This window comes from Vulpes vulpes, chromosome 14, assembly GCF_048418805.1.
Source record: "Vulpes vulpes isolate BD-2025 chromosome 14, VulVul3, whole genome shotgun sequence".
Taxonomy (NCBI): domain Eukaryota; kingdom Metazoa; phylum Chordata; class Mammalia; order Carnivora; family Canidae; genus Vulpes; species Vulpes vulpes.
This window is the reverse complement of record NC_132793.1, coordinates 110,451,363-110,464,363: the sequence shown is the minus strand read 5'-3', so window position 1 is coordinate 110,464,363 and position 13,001 is coordinate 110,451,363. Positions and strand designations below refer to the sequence as shown.

The window sequence follows — 13,001 nt, the reverse complement described above, 5'->3', positions numbered from 1 at the left end:
CTTGCCCTGTCAGAGATGCCAGCGGGCAGTGGGGGCAGGATGTACCAGTGCCTCAGTGTCCCCATCTGTACTGCCAGTAGGGACAGAGACTGAGAATGTGAAGACAGGCTGCCTGCAGTGTGGGCCTCATGGATGGCCTCATGGAGGCCAAGTCCCCAAGAAAAAGGCCTCTTTTTAACTTCTATCCTGGGGCCACCATCACAGCTCCCGGGGCCACAGGGAAGCTCCAGCCAGAACTGGGGTGCAGATCTGGGTCCCTGTGTTCTTCAAGCCAGGACCTCCTGGGAAGGACATGGCTGCCCTGGGAGAGCGGGCAGCCCTGGACATCACTCCCCCGGGCTGGGAACCCCTAAGGGCCTGACCCCAGCTGCCACGAGGGACCTGCCGGCGGGGCGGGGCCTGTTGCTCCCCAGGGCCACCCGGGCTGGAATGTTTGCGTTCACTGTTTGCCTGCGGGGGGTGGTGCCCAGGGACAGGGACAGGGGGGCCCTCCTGGGGAGCCCTTCCCGGTTCCTAGGGCCCCAGGCCAGCTGAGTCCACGGGCTCAGTCAGCTGGGGTGGGGGAGGGACCCTCGGATCCGATGGGGAATTCCAGGGCCGGTTTTGACACAAAGGGGTCCTTCCTGCCTCCAGCCTGCCCCCTGGCCTCCTTAGGGACCCTCTGTACCCGCCCCGGGAGACCCCAGCCCAAAGCCCAGCCGCCAGCTCCTCCCCTGCCCACCCTCCGGCCCGGGGCTTCCCAGCCCCGCTCAGAGATTATGCAAATCCCTGGCGGCTCCTTAATTAAATCCCTAACGAGGCGCTGGGGCCGGGCCAGAGGCGCGCTGAAAGCCGGGGTCACGCTCCGGAGGGGCCCAGCCCGTCTGCGACGTGAGGGCCCCCGCGCCCCTCCCAGGCCTGGGAACCGCCGCGCAGCCGGAGGGGGCGGCCCAGCCAGCCCTCCCCGCCCCGCCGGCCCCGACTCCGCCCGGGAGGGGGAGCTGGACCCCCACCCCATCCCCCCGGCTCCGCCCCCGGGCCTCAGTCTCCCCAGCCGGGCCGGCCTGCGCCCGCGCACCTGCGCCGGGTCGCGCGGGCTCCGGGTCCCGGGGGCGGGGGGCCGCCGGGGTCGGGGGCGTGGCGGCCGGGGGCAGTGGCCCCCCGCGCCCCGCGCTCCCCTTTCAGACGCGGGTTGTTGGGCCAACAGCCCGGCCGGCCGCCTGAAAGGCCGGGATTAGCGCACATTAGCGGCCCTTTGAGCGGCGCCCGGGGCGCCCCTTCCGCCGGTCCCGCCCCTCACAGGCCGGACCGCGGGCGGGGTGGGGTGGGGGGGAGCCCCCTCCCCCGAGGGCGTCGGGCTCGGACCGGGCGTCAGCCGAGCTTGCAGCCCAGCCAAGGGGAGGCCCGGGAGGCCAGCGTGCCAGGCCAGGGCAGCGTGGGCCTGGACGCCCAACCTGCGGGGCAGGCCCTGCCCCCGGGACCCCTGTCCCCACAGCTTCTGGGGTGGCCTGGTGCTCGGTCCCTCAACCTCCAAGCAGCGCCCCTAGAACTATAGGGCCTGGCTGCTCCAAAACCCCCTCATGCCCTTGCTTCTAACCTTCTCGCTAAACTGAGCATCTCTTCCTCCCGGCAGCCTGCCTGAATTCTCCTAAACTGAGCTCCAGACCTCTGGGTCTCCAAAACTTTCTTCTCCTGGAGCCCTGGGCTCTAAGATTACCTCAGTGGTTTAGCATCCCTCCCCCAGCACCCTGCAAGAGGCTCACCCTTTTCTCTCAAAGTAATTCTGGGGCTGTGGGGCCAGTGACTCCCAGGGGGGCCAGAGAGGAGACTACAGATGTTAGAAGACTGTCCCCCGCTAGACTTGGGGTGACACAGTGGCTGGTCCACGGTGTCCCAGACACCTGACACAGATGGAACAGGGAGACTGAAGTCCTGGGTGGGGAAGGTCATACTGCCAAATTCTGCACCCAAGGGTCCCCTTTCTCACTCTCAGCAGCCACATCCTTCTTGGGGGGGGCGGGGCTCAGCATCTGCCCAGCGTGAGCAGGTCCTGGACTGGGCCTCCTTTCCTGCACAAACCCACCTGCCACCCAGACAGTGCACCGGGCCCCACATGTGCACACACGCACATACATGCACATACATGCATGTGCACCACAGCAGCGCCCCCACCCTGGGAAGAGTAAATATCTTCTCCAGAGGAAGCAACAGGCCTGTCTCCTGAGAGAAAAAATGTGGCCAAACCAGACCCAGGAGCCTGTGGGCCTCACTCTTACTACCACCCTGGAGTCACGATGGCCTCTCAAGTTTAGTGGTAAAACATTGACAGCTCCCCTCCTCCACAGGCCTGCTTCCCACACGGGGAGGGTGTTGTGGGGGGGGCCATAGTACCCGGTGGACAGGCACCCATGTGGCCAACCCTGCCCCCAGCCCCCAGGAAGGACTCAGGGCCTGTAGGCCCCCAGGGCTGCCCCATCTGCTCCTGGGATCTTGCCTAAAGAAAGACAGGCTGCCTTGCCTGTGGGTCCACAGCTCTGCTGCCTCAGTATACCACTTCCCCCTACCCCCTACTCCCCACCCCACCCCCCACCCCGAACTCAAGGCCCACCACATACAGCGTGGGGCCTCCAGGCCTTATTGGAGAGCCCTTGGCTGTAGGGCCCCAGAACAGAGGCTCCCTGGGTCCTGGGCCCCACTGGGATCATAAGGCTAGGAGTCCTGCTGTTGCTGGCTTCAGGAGGTCATGACTGCCTCTCACCCCTTTGCCTCTGGAAAGGCAGAAGAGGGGCAGATCTAGACCCTCCCCTGCCCAGGGGCCTCCACCCGCCTAGTCGGGACAAGGACAGGCCAGGCCAGATCCTATGACTCTGGAGAAACCGCATGGAGCCTGGGGTTTGCATCGGGAAACCCGATCAACTAATGACAGGGTTGGCATGGGGGTGACCGGCTGAGGGCCCCACCACAGGCCTATGAGCAGCAGAGGACCCCTTCTCCCTCCACGTCCCATCAACAGCAGATGCCAGGAGCCAGGCCTCAAGGCCTCCTGCACCACCCTCCACTGTGTGCTTGCCCTGGTCGGGCCCCAGCCTCTCACTCAGCCTGTCCACCTAACCCCCTTGGCCAAGCCACACCATGCCCCCTGCCCCAAGGCCCTTTGCAGCTTCTGGAAGCAAGGCAATGCCCCCTGCATTGTCACCTGCACCCTTCTGTGGGCCAGTGTGGCCCCCATGATCCAGCCCTCCCGGCTGCAAGACCCCAAGGTGAAGCCTCCGGGAAACCAGATGAAGTCAGGAGCCACAAAGGGCCTCAAGTGTCCAGTGGCCTGACCCAGTGGATGCTCCCATGGGCTCAGCCCATGCCTGCTGAAGGGGGCTGCCCCTCTGTTAGGCTCCAGTGTCCTACCACCTAGCCAGGGCTTTAGGCAGCTCCCGAGTAGCAGCAGGCCTCTGGGGTCCCCACAAGGTCCTAGAATGGCTGGCATACCCATACCCCTACTCGTGAGCCTTCCTTCACATACCACCCTCCCACCACGGTCCTCCAGGACCGTGTCACCTAACATTCAGACCCTGGCATTCAGTGACTGCCCTGGGTACTGCAGCAGGCAAGATGGGAGGTGGGCTAGGGCGTACCAGGTGGCCACCTGGGACTCATGGGCACAGGGTACACACGGCAGTTCTGGCCAGGGTGGGCACCGGAGCCTCCCTCTGTCACTGCAGTCCAGGCGGGCAGCTTTAATTACCACTCGCTGGGCCCACTGAGCCGAGATAATCTGGGCCCGCTGCGGGCGGCTCTGGAAGGTGCCCCCTCCCCCACGGCCCGGGCACAGGGTCCCCAGGTTCTCACGTCCTGCCGGCCCCAATTAAAGCGAGCTCGGCAGGGCTGCCGCTGCTCTAATGAGCTCCGCGGGCTGCTGGGCTCCGCGCCAGGGGGGCACAGGAGCGGCGGGAGGGGGGAGGGGAGTCTTGGGACCATTCCAGAGGGGAGACCCAAGGGACATCCCCTATCTGTGCCTACCTGCCTTCCATGAAGGAGAAGCACCTGAATGCAGGAAGGCCCCCTCCCAGCGCAAAGCCCCCTGACAGCCGGAGCTCAGAAGTCAAGACATCCTCACATGGGGCAGGAGCCAGGCAGGGGCCACAGGGGTATGTGGTGGGGCTGGTACCAGGTAGCAGACGGCAGGGGGGGGGGGGGGCAGAAACGGCTGGCTGGAGTTTAGACACAGGGGGCTCCCTCTCAGCACTTCTCACTCAGAGGAGCAATCTGTGGCCCTGCGGTGAGCCCTGATGGTCTAAAGAGGGGAGGCCCTGGAGCTCCAGGCTCTGCAGCCATGGGGAGCTCTAGGGGGCGGGTGTCAGGACCAAGGGAACTTGCCAGAAACTTTTTTTTTTTTTTGCCAGAAACTTCTGAGGCTGACCTGGGGTACCCAGGTAGGTCAGACTGGATAGGACAGCCCTAGGAGGTCTCTGAGGGGCTCTGTGGGTTTTATAAACCTCCCCCAACCCAGGGCTTCCAGTCACTTGGGAGTTATGGCCCACATGGAGCACACAGGACTCAGTAGAGGGAGACGGGGTGCTGGCAGGCTGTGATGGCTGGCTGGGAAGTATTAGGGTTGGGGTTGCCAGGAGTGACCCCACTCTGCCCACCCTGTGCCGCCTTGGAAGGGCTGTCCTTTCCCTCTTTGGAGTCCCTGGAGGGGCTGGGGTTGCAGGCCACCAGATGGGGGCTCTCAGTGCTGGGGCCTCACAGTGTCGCTGGAGTCTAGGTCTACTTTGCGGTGCAGCTCCCACTCCCATACCCCACTCTAGTTATGGACTACAACTGTGGGGCCCAGACTTTGAAGGGGGGAACGGGGCCTGGCAGGCAGAAGCCCACAAAGGAGCAACTGACAGGGTGCAGGGGGCTAGGCTGGGAGCATGGGCCCCTCACCCTCTGACCTGACCACTTAGGGGAACCCCAGGGGCCCAGGGCTTCATCAGCAGGCCCAACCAAGGACTCTAGGCTCCTGACCCTCCATGAAACTGATAAGAACAGGGCACCTGTGTGGCTCAGTGGTTGAGCTAATGCCTTTGGCTCCAGTCATGATCTGGGGGTCCTGGGATCAAGTCCCCCATCGGGTTCTTCGCAGGGAGCCTGCTTCTCCCTCTGCCTCTCTCTGTGTTTCTCGTGAATAAATAAATAAAATCTCATGAATATATAAATAAAATCTTTTTAAAAATAAATAAATAAACTGATAAGAACAGATACTACAGTTGATCTTAGCCAAAAGACTGAGAAGCAATTAGCCTGACCTTCCGAGTACACAGATATGCAGCACACCCTTGTGTACCTGTGTGTGCACACGGGGCACAGGTGTGAGCATGTGGCCCCTGGACAAGCGTAAGTCTCAGGCCTAGCCCGCCACACAGTCAGGGCTCAGTGAATATTTGTGGTGCATGGTTGTGGGAGAGGCCGATGGTCAGTGCAGAGAGATATGGAGGCCTTTTGGTGACCCGGTACCCTGGAAAAGCCAGAACCCGGCACGGGGTTTGGCCAGAGCCAGCTCTGATTATACGGAGGTGCAGGCACCCAGACACATGTTCCCAGAGATCCAGTGAAGGCAAGGGACCCTGAGACAGCCCAACCCATCTGCCAGGATGGTAAACAGGCTGTAGGAGGGGGTCACAGCCACTTAACGATGCCCGTGGCCCCCCCTGCGCACAGGACCAGGCAGGGAGGGGCTCGCAGGAACCAGCCTGGGGAGCTGGGCCAGCCTGGGCTGTGGGCAGGGGCCGATCCTGTGGTGGTGTTGTAGATGGGCCAGCCGCCGTTGGCTTCCTTCCACTTCTTCTCTGGCTGCTTCATTTGACCTGGGATTTGAGGCCAATTGGGTGCAGGGGCAGTCCGTGTTTCCAGAGGGAGGGGACCCCCAAATCCCTTTCATCCATGCCCCTCGCCCCTCCAAAAAGCCTGCCCTCCCTGCAGTTGGCTTGGGGCACTGAGTTTCCGTGCTCTGGGGACAGTAAGGTAGATGGCATCCGCACCTGAGCCCGGGGCAGTCTGAGCCCCTGAGAGAAGCTGACGGAAGAGGGGCAGCCTTCTCACTTCCAAGCAGCTCTCCCTCAGGGCCTGCCCCTTCGTGCCCGCCTCCCTGCCCGGCTGGAGCTTGGTGCCAGCCCTTGTTCCCCGGACAGCCGGTGAGCGCCGAAGGTGCTATCTGTGACAGCAGCAGAATGGGCCAGTCGCACCCAGGGCAGGTGTCGGCGCCTGGGAAGGGGCCAGCTGGAAATCCAACCCCACCCCCACCCCCACCCCCACCCGCTGCAAACCTGGCAGGCATTCCCCTGAGACTAGAGATTAGCAGGACCCTTGTCCCAGCCTCTCCCAGGTTGATCTGCCCCAGATAAGGCAGGTTCCAGAGCGAGACTGGATGGGGGGGGGGGGGGGGGGGATGGAGGCAGGACACACGGGAAAGGGCAGGGGCTCTCCTGGCTTGGTGTCTCAGTACCCAAGTTGGGGGAGGCTTAATCTCAGATCCCAACTCCCTTCCTGCTCAGGTGGTGGCAAGATCTGGGTCAGGATGGGGGCCGGGAACAGTGGTGCTCTCACAGCACCCTCCCTGGGGCACCCTGTGCCCGCCTGGTCCCCTGGGGGTGACCACTATGGGCCAGCCTCCAGCTGCCTGCTGAGACTTTCCCCACCTACAGCCTCGCCGAGGCACAGCAGTGCCTGCTCTGGGAAGCCCCTGACCCCAGGCCCTGCCCCTCCTGGCCCTCATTGCTTGTGATGGGAGCTCCCAGGGACAGTGGCTCTTCCTGGGCATTCTGTGGGGCATAGAGGCTTTCATCCCTGCCTAGAGTGCCCATCTGTCCTGATCCCCCACAGCTGAGTGTAGGCAATGGGGTGGTGGCCAGAGGAATGGGACAAGGTGGATATGGAGGGACTCATCTTTCTGCAGCCTCAACCCCCCCCCCCCCCCACAGGGGTTCAGCCTATTCTCTGTCCCTAGGCTCAGCCCTCCCTGGGCCAGGCAGCCTGAAGCTCTCTGCTCCTCCTCTAGAACAGCTTTTCATTCACGCTGTATCCACAGCCCTTAGAGAGGCCACCAGGTCCAGCCACCTTGCTAGTAACCTCATCAGCACCTTCCTGCTGTCCTGCCTCCCTACTCTTCTGCTGCCTGGGCTACTTTTCTGCATTGCACATCTGCAGAAGCCTCTGGATCTGAGTCTCAGCCACTACCCTGTAGCTTTCATGCAGGCTGGGCCTTTCACTGTGGGTCTTTGGGGAGCCTCTCCCTTGCTTCCTCTTCATCCCCACATCTTGGGGATTTGCCTGCAAGACCTGGGCCATTCACTCACCTGTGACCCTTCTGTCCTCTTACCTGGGCCAGGCCACTCCTGGACTCAGCTAGGTTTCCCAGATCCGCCCCCCTGGGCTCAGGGCTGTTCCCATGGCCATTGATTCTGGACTATGGGTCCCTTTGGCTACTGTCAGTCATTTCCAGGCCCTGGCAACACCTGGGCCCCAAAATATGGCCCTCAAGCCAGCCCCAACATCCCCCAGAAGCCCATCCCATTTAGACTCTGCCCCCATGTGCTGGCCTGAGCATATCAAAACCACACAGCTTTGCTTTTAGGATGGAAGGGCTGAGGCTGTGGCAGGTGCTGTCGGGGTGGGGAAGCTGTGGGGCTGGGAAGGGCAAAGCCCGTGGCAGGACCCCAGGGGCCCAAGGGACAATGCCCACTTCCCCCCATGGCCTCTATAAATTGAAGTCTGAGATGGGATCCTCAGCTATGTGGCAGGCAGGCAGGAGCTGGCAGGTGAGGACTGACTGTCACCGCAGCAAACAGCCCTACATGTCAATGTGTTGGAGTAAAGCAGACATTCCCCAAGAGGATAGACTGCCGGGCCCTCAGCCCCAGGGACGCTGCTAAGTGAGGGGCTGGGGAAGATGCCCATAGTCCCAGAGCTCATCCCGTGAGGGCCTTGGAGAGGCCCATCACCTTGGGCCTCAGGATGTCCCCAGAGGGAGCAGACATTTGGGATTTAACTGCCACCCACAGGCCAGCCCAAGGGGGCCTGAATCCCAAGCTGTGCCCATGCCTTAGCAGGATGGCGCCCTCCTCAGGGGCAAGTCCAATTGGGGACCTGGGGATCCTGCACCCTGCATGCTCAGCCCTGGGCAGACAGGTTCTTCCCCCCCAGCTTCCTGCCCGGCCTCCTGCCCCAGTTCTGAAGACAGCAGTCACCGGGGCTGAGGCTGCAGCCGAGAGTCCAGCCACCCTAAACCAGATGAGCACAGCCAGCCCGAAGTGGACAAGATGGACAAGTGACTGCTGGTCAGAGCCCTCACGCTCTGCCAGGCCAGCCTGCCGGCACCGATGCCTACCTCCTCTTAGCCTCTTCTGCCCATAAATGGGCCATGTCTGGTCCAAGGCAGGTGGCGGTTAGAGTAGCACCTGAGATGAGGTGGCAGGTGCTGGGTCAGGGTTGCTCTCCTCAGAGCCTAGGAGCCTCTCCTACCCCTTCCCCACCCCCGCCCAGGCCATGCTCAGGAGGGAACATGTGCCTGCCCCAGCCTAGGAGTTGTGCTGCTCTGCCCATTTCTCCGTCCAGCCACAAACACCTCCACCAGGAAGGCTTCTGGGAAAAAGACTGCCTCCGTGATACAGCTCTGTCTGGTGGCCCCCGAGGCCGTCCTGTATCAGCCCCAAGTGTAAGCAGCACAGGGCAGAACGGAGTCCCGACCTTGAGGGGCCTCCACCCATGAGGAATCAGCTATCCTACCCCCAGATCCACAGCCTGCCACAAGCCACCCACAGATCTACACCTCTGTTTTCGAGACCTCCTGGAACTGACCACTGTCAGCCTCCCCAACCAGCCCTGGACCCAGGCCAAGTCCCCTCCCACAAGGACCAAGAGCTCACCCTCCTCCCATGCAGCCTTTGGAAAACTTTGATCAGGTCCTCACCCCCTTGGCCAGCCCCCTAGGGGTCATCCTAGTTAGGCTTTACAGCAGCCCCCTGGCCGGCCTCTTCCCCCACCAGGTGCCCTCACTTCCTCAGACTTGCCAGCATGGTTCCTGCAGGGGCTGTTCCCTGGGCCTGAGGCGCTGCTCCCTGCACAGCAGGGTCATGAGGTCTCCTGGTCAGGGGTGATGCTTAGTCCATGGCCCCCTCTCCCCACCATCAGCTCTGCCTCTGTGAAGATGACATCAGGGAGCCAGACTGAACATGGTGAACACAGTGACCAGAGGACCTAGGATTTTTCTCTTCATTCCCCCATAGGGCTTCTAGGGCTGGAAGTCTGGCTATCAGAGGGCTCATGGCTGGGCCTGGGGGGACAATGCTCAGGGTCCCCCTGGCTGGCCATTACCCCCACCTCTGGCAGCCTGGCCACAGCCCCCACCCCCACAGACACACACACTAGACTTTCCTCAAACACAACTCCATTTCCATTTGTGCCACTGATTGTCTATGCAGACAAAGGCCCCTTTCAGGGACGTCAGAGGTTCAGCAAATAAATAAATGAATGAAGTCTCCGAGAGGAAGAGGTGGTGGGAAGGGGCCGGCCTGGGGCGGGCGGGGGGGGGGGGGGGCGGGGGTGGCGGGGGCGTGCGGCAGACTGGCATCCTCCGGTCAGCTGTCCTGGCCCTCGGAGGGCATATGGGCTAGGGACAGAGAGGATGGCATGGAGCATGGCTGGAGGCTAGGGGACATGCCTGCCCAGCAGGGCGGCAGAGGGGCTTGAGCTGCACTGGGGGAGTGTCGGGAAGGAGGCCCAGGAATCAGAAGTGTCACAGCAAGGGCTCCCACAGAGGCTTGGGGCTGGCTAGCTCTTTAGTTTGGTTTGTCCCATCACAGGTCACAGGCCCTCCAGAGAGGATGGGATCAGAGGCCCCAGCCTGGGCGATGGGCCCTGGCAGACCTGTATGGGTCTCCTGTGCTCCTGTAAGCTAGGGGCCTCCTTGACCGTGCTCCTTCCTGAGGTTCCAGCTTAGGTCCAGAACAGTGACCCTTCTGGCAAACCTGAGCTCCTTGAAAGGCAAGGGGGACTGGGGCAACCATATATGCATCCCTGGTCCTGAGACCCTCCCAGCTCCGGAATCCAGAGGGACCTGTGCGCAGCTCTCAATTCCTCTGCTCAGGCCCTGCCCCAGCTCCCCATCACCACCACCAGACTCAAGGGTGCATAGAAACCCACAGCAAACCCCAAAAGCATGGCCCCAAGCCCCTTGGCTGTGCTGTCCTGGCCTTCTGATGCCCCTGGAGTGGGGATCCAGGAAGGGTGAAGGCTATAATTCACAGGGAGGCCTGGCCCAGCCATTTGGGGAGACGAGTGGATTCCAGTCAGGTCCCTGCCCTGCTGTCTGGCCCTCCAGGACAGACAAAACTGGAGCTGGGCAGCCAGTAGAGAGGGATGGAGGGATCCAGGAGGGCTGCCTGGAGGAGGGGGCTGGCCTGCTCCTTTGGCCTGCTGCTGTAGTCCCAGCCTGGTCCAGCCCCTAGGGCAATGCTGACTCCTGGCTATTCTGGAAACAACAATGGCTGGCATTTAAATTCCAATTGAGTCGGCCTGAGTGGCCTCGGGCGTGAGAACGGGAGCCCCCACCCCCAGCCTGAGCCCCGCCCGCCACATTCCTGCCTCCCCGGAGATGGCCATGGCCGGGCCGTCGCCAGGGGGCCGGGAATGCAGCACTCAATGGCCAGAGACAAGGGCCCATTGAGCGGTGACGGGCAGGATTGAGCCGTCAGTGCCCCTCCACTCAGGGTCCCCCTCCTCTGTCCCTCCTGCCCCCCCCCCCGCCCCCCGGTGTTCCCAACGTCAGCTGCTAGGGGTCCCTGCTCATGCCTTCCTGGGCTCGAGCAGCCCTGGGTCCTGGGTCCTCCCCACTGACCAAGCGACCACTGGCCTCTGTTCTGTCACCCCTCACCCCTCCCCGCCACTGCTGGATTGTAATCGGATCATGTCATGCTCCTCCTCAGAGCCTTGCTACCACCCGGTGCCCCCGGGAACTGAGGGCGCACTCCTCCTCCAGCTGCAGGGCCTGCTGACCCGGCTGCCCCCTGCCCACCCCTGGCCTCTACCCCCTCCCCTGGCCGCGGCCCCTGTCCCATCACCTGCTCTCATGCGCTTACCTCCCCACCTCCGCCGTGTGTTCCTGTCATCCACAGTATCAGCCCCAGGAGGCAGAACCTCACTCCCCGCTCGGGGTTCAGCCTCTGGCCTATCCCTGGCTGTCAGGACCCCACATGCTCGCAACAAATCAGGCTTTTAATGCTAGCAAGCATGGCCAGGACCTGTCCCCAGTACTCCAGACAGAGCACGCTGCCTTCATGGCAGCCCTGTTGGAAGGATGAAGCTGGTAGGGTGTCAGCCCCTTGTCCTGCACCCACGTGGGCCCCAAAGGCAGAGGCCCATTCCATGAAGCAGCCAAGGCTCAAGAACTTGACCCCTTCCTTGGCTCTCTCCTCTGCCTGAGGAGCCAGCCACAGGCTGGCGTCTAGACCCAACAGTTCTCATTGGTGTCTATAGTCACCCCGGCAGATCACCAGGACAGGACCCCAGGCTTCGCTGCCCTCTGTGCCTGGGCACAGCCCCTCCTCCCCTCAGGCCATGTCAGCGGCCCTGTGTCAGGCCAGGTTGGGAGGATGTCAGACAGGATGCCAGGGAACCTGAGCCCAGGGAGGGCAGCCCCCACCAGTGAGAGAACGCGGAGCCTGGAGGGAGGCTGGCTCAGTGCCCACAGGCTGTGAGGTGTCCCCAGGAGGATGCCTCCTTCCTTCCCGCTTGGGAAGACGAGTCATCCGCCTGTCTCCTGGGTGCATTGGGGGCTGGTTGAGAGGGTAGGAGAGAGCAAGGGGGGCGTCCTTGGCCAGGGTGAACAGCCTGCCAGCCTGGCATGGGGCCCACCTCCCCCACACAGGTGCCAAGGAAGTCCAGACAAGTGAGATGCAATGTGCTGAGGGCTGGGGCTGGGCTCAATGGGAGCCTCCAGGGATGGGCCTGAGAGGGCAGGATTCTGTCTGTGTGGTTTCACGACATGGAGCAGGGGCGGGGGGGACCACCACTGAGGTCCCTGGGTCTGGCCCACCACCCCCCCACTGTCCCGAGAACCCTGTGGCCTGCAGCAGGCCGCCCCTACTTTCACCCTGCAGAGCTCTCCTCACTAGCCTTGCAGATGTGGGGACCCTCACTTCATTTTGAGGGAAGCCCTGGGCCAGATGGCCCAGCAGAGTGGGGGATGTGAAGCCCACAGGAGGCTGGGCCCCAAGAGGTAACCCTTCCAGGGTTCCCCCCATGGGTCCCCATCTTCCACACCTAATTGGCTTGGGTGGGAGCAGGGATGACAGCCCAGCCCACACACCCTGAGCCCACCTGCTGCTCGGCTGCCTCAGGGTCCCCCACCCTGGTTCTCATGGCCAACCTCTCACCCCTCCCAGACACACTGCCAGGCCTGTGTCCAGGCTGTGGCCGGGGTTTAGGGCCCCCTGGGGGTCGCCTATCATGAGTGGCTCTTGCCCATGACCAAGAGGAGTCAAGGATGGCTTTGTGGAGCAGGTGGCATCTGAGCGGGTATGGCAGGGTGCTGGGGAGGGGGGCAGAGCTCCAGGGACAGGGAGCCTCAGGCACAGGCCCCAGGTAGAGATGAGGGCTGCCTCTGAGGACAGGCTGGCAGGAGGTGGGGCAGAGAGGTTGTCCTGTGAGCCCCTGGCCTTGCTGACACTCAGCCAGGAGCCCAGGAGCCATAGGGCTCCTGAGCAAAGAATGGTGGTGGTCCCGTGCAGACTTTGTCAGGACCCTTGGCTCCCTGGGGTGGTGGCAGTGAGAGCAGGGCCCAAGGTCAGGTGCCCGGAGACTTGCAGGTGCCTGAGTTAGGTGGCTCTGGGAAGATACAGTAGCCAACAGAGTTGAACCCACCCAAGAGGTCCCACCCAGCCCTGATCCCACCTTATGCCCAGGCCTGGGCTAGATGACCTCACTGGGTGCCCCTCAACTCCTCCTTGCCTGGAGTGGGATCCAGGCCCATATGGCTATACATGCCC

The 13,001-nt window shown here is 62.8% G+C and overlaps 1 pseudogene; it reads right to left on the bottom strand.

Moving 5' to 3' along the window:
- Positions 1-5,088: 5,088 nt before the first annotated feature.
- Positions 5,089-5,258, bottom strand: LOC112923475 (U2 spliceosomal RNA; annotated as a pseudogene).
- Between the last annotated feature and the right edge of the window lie 7,743 nt (positions 5,259-13,001).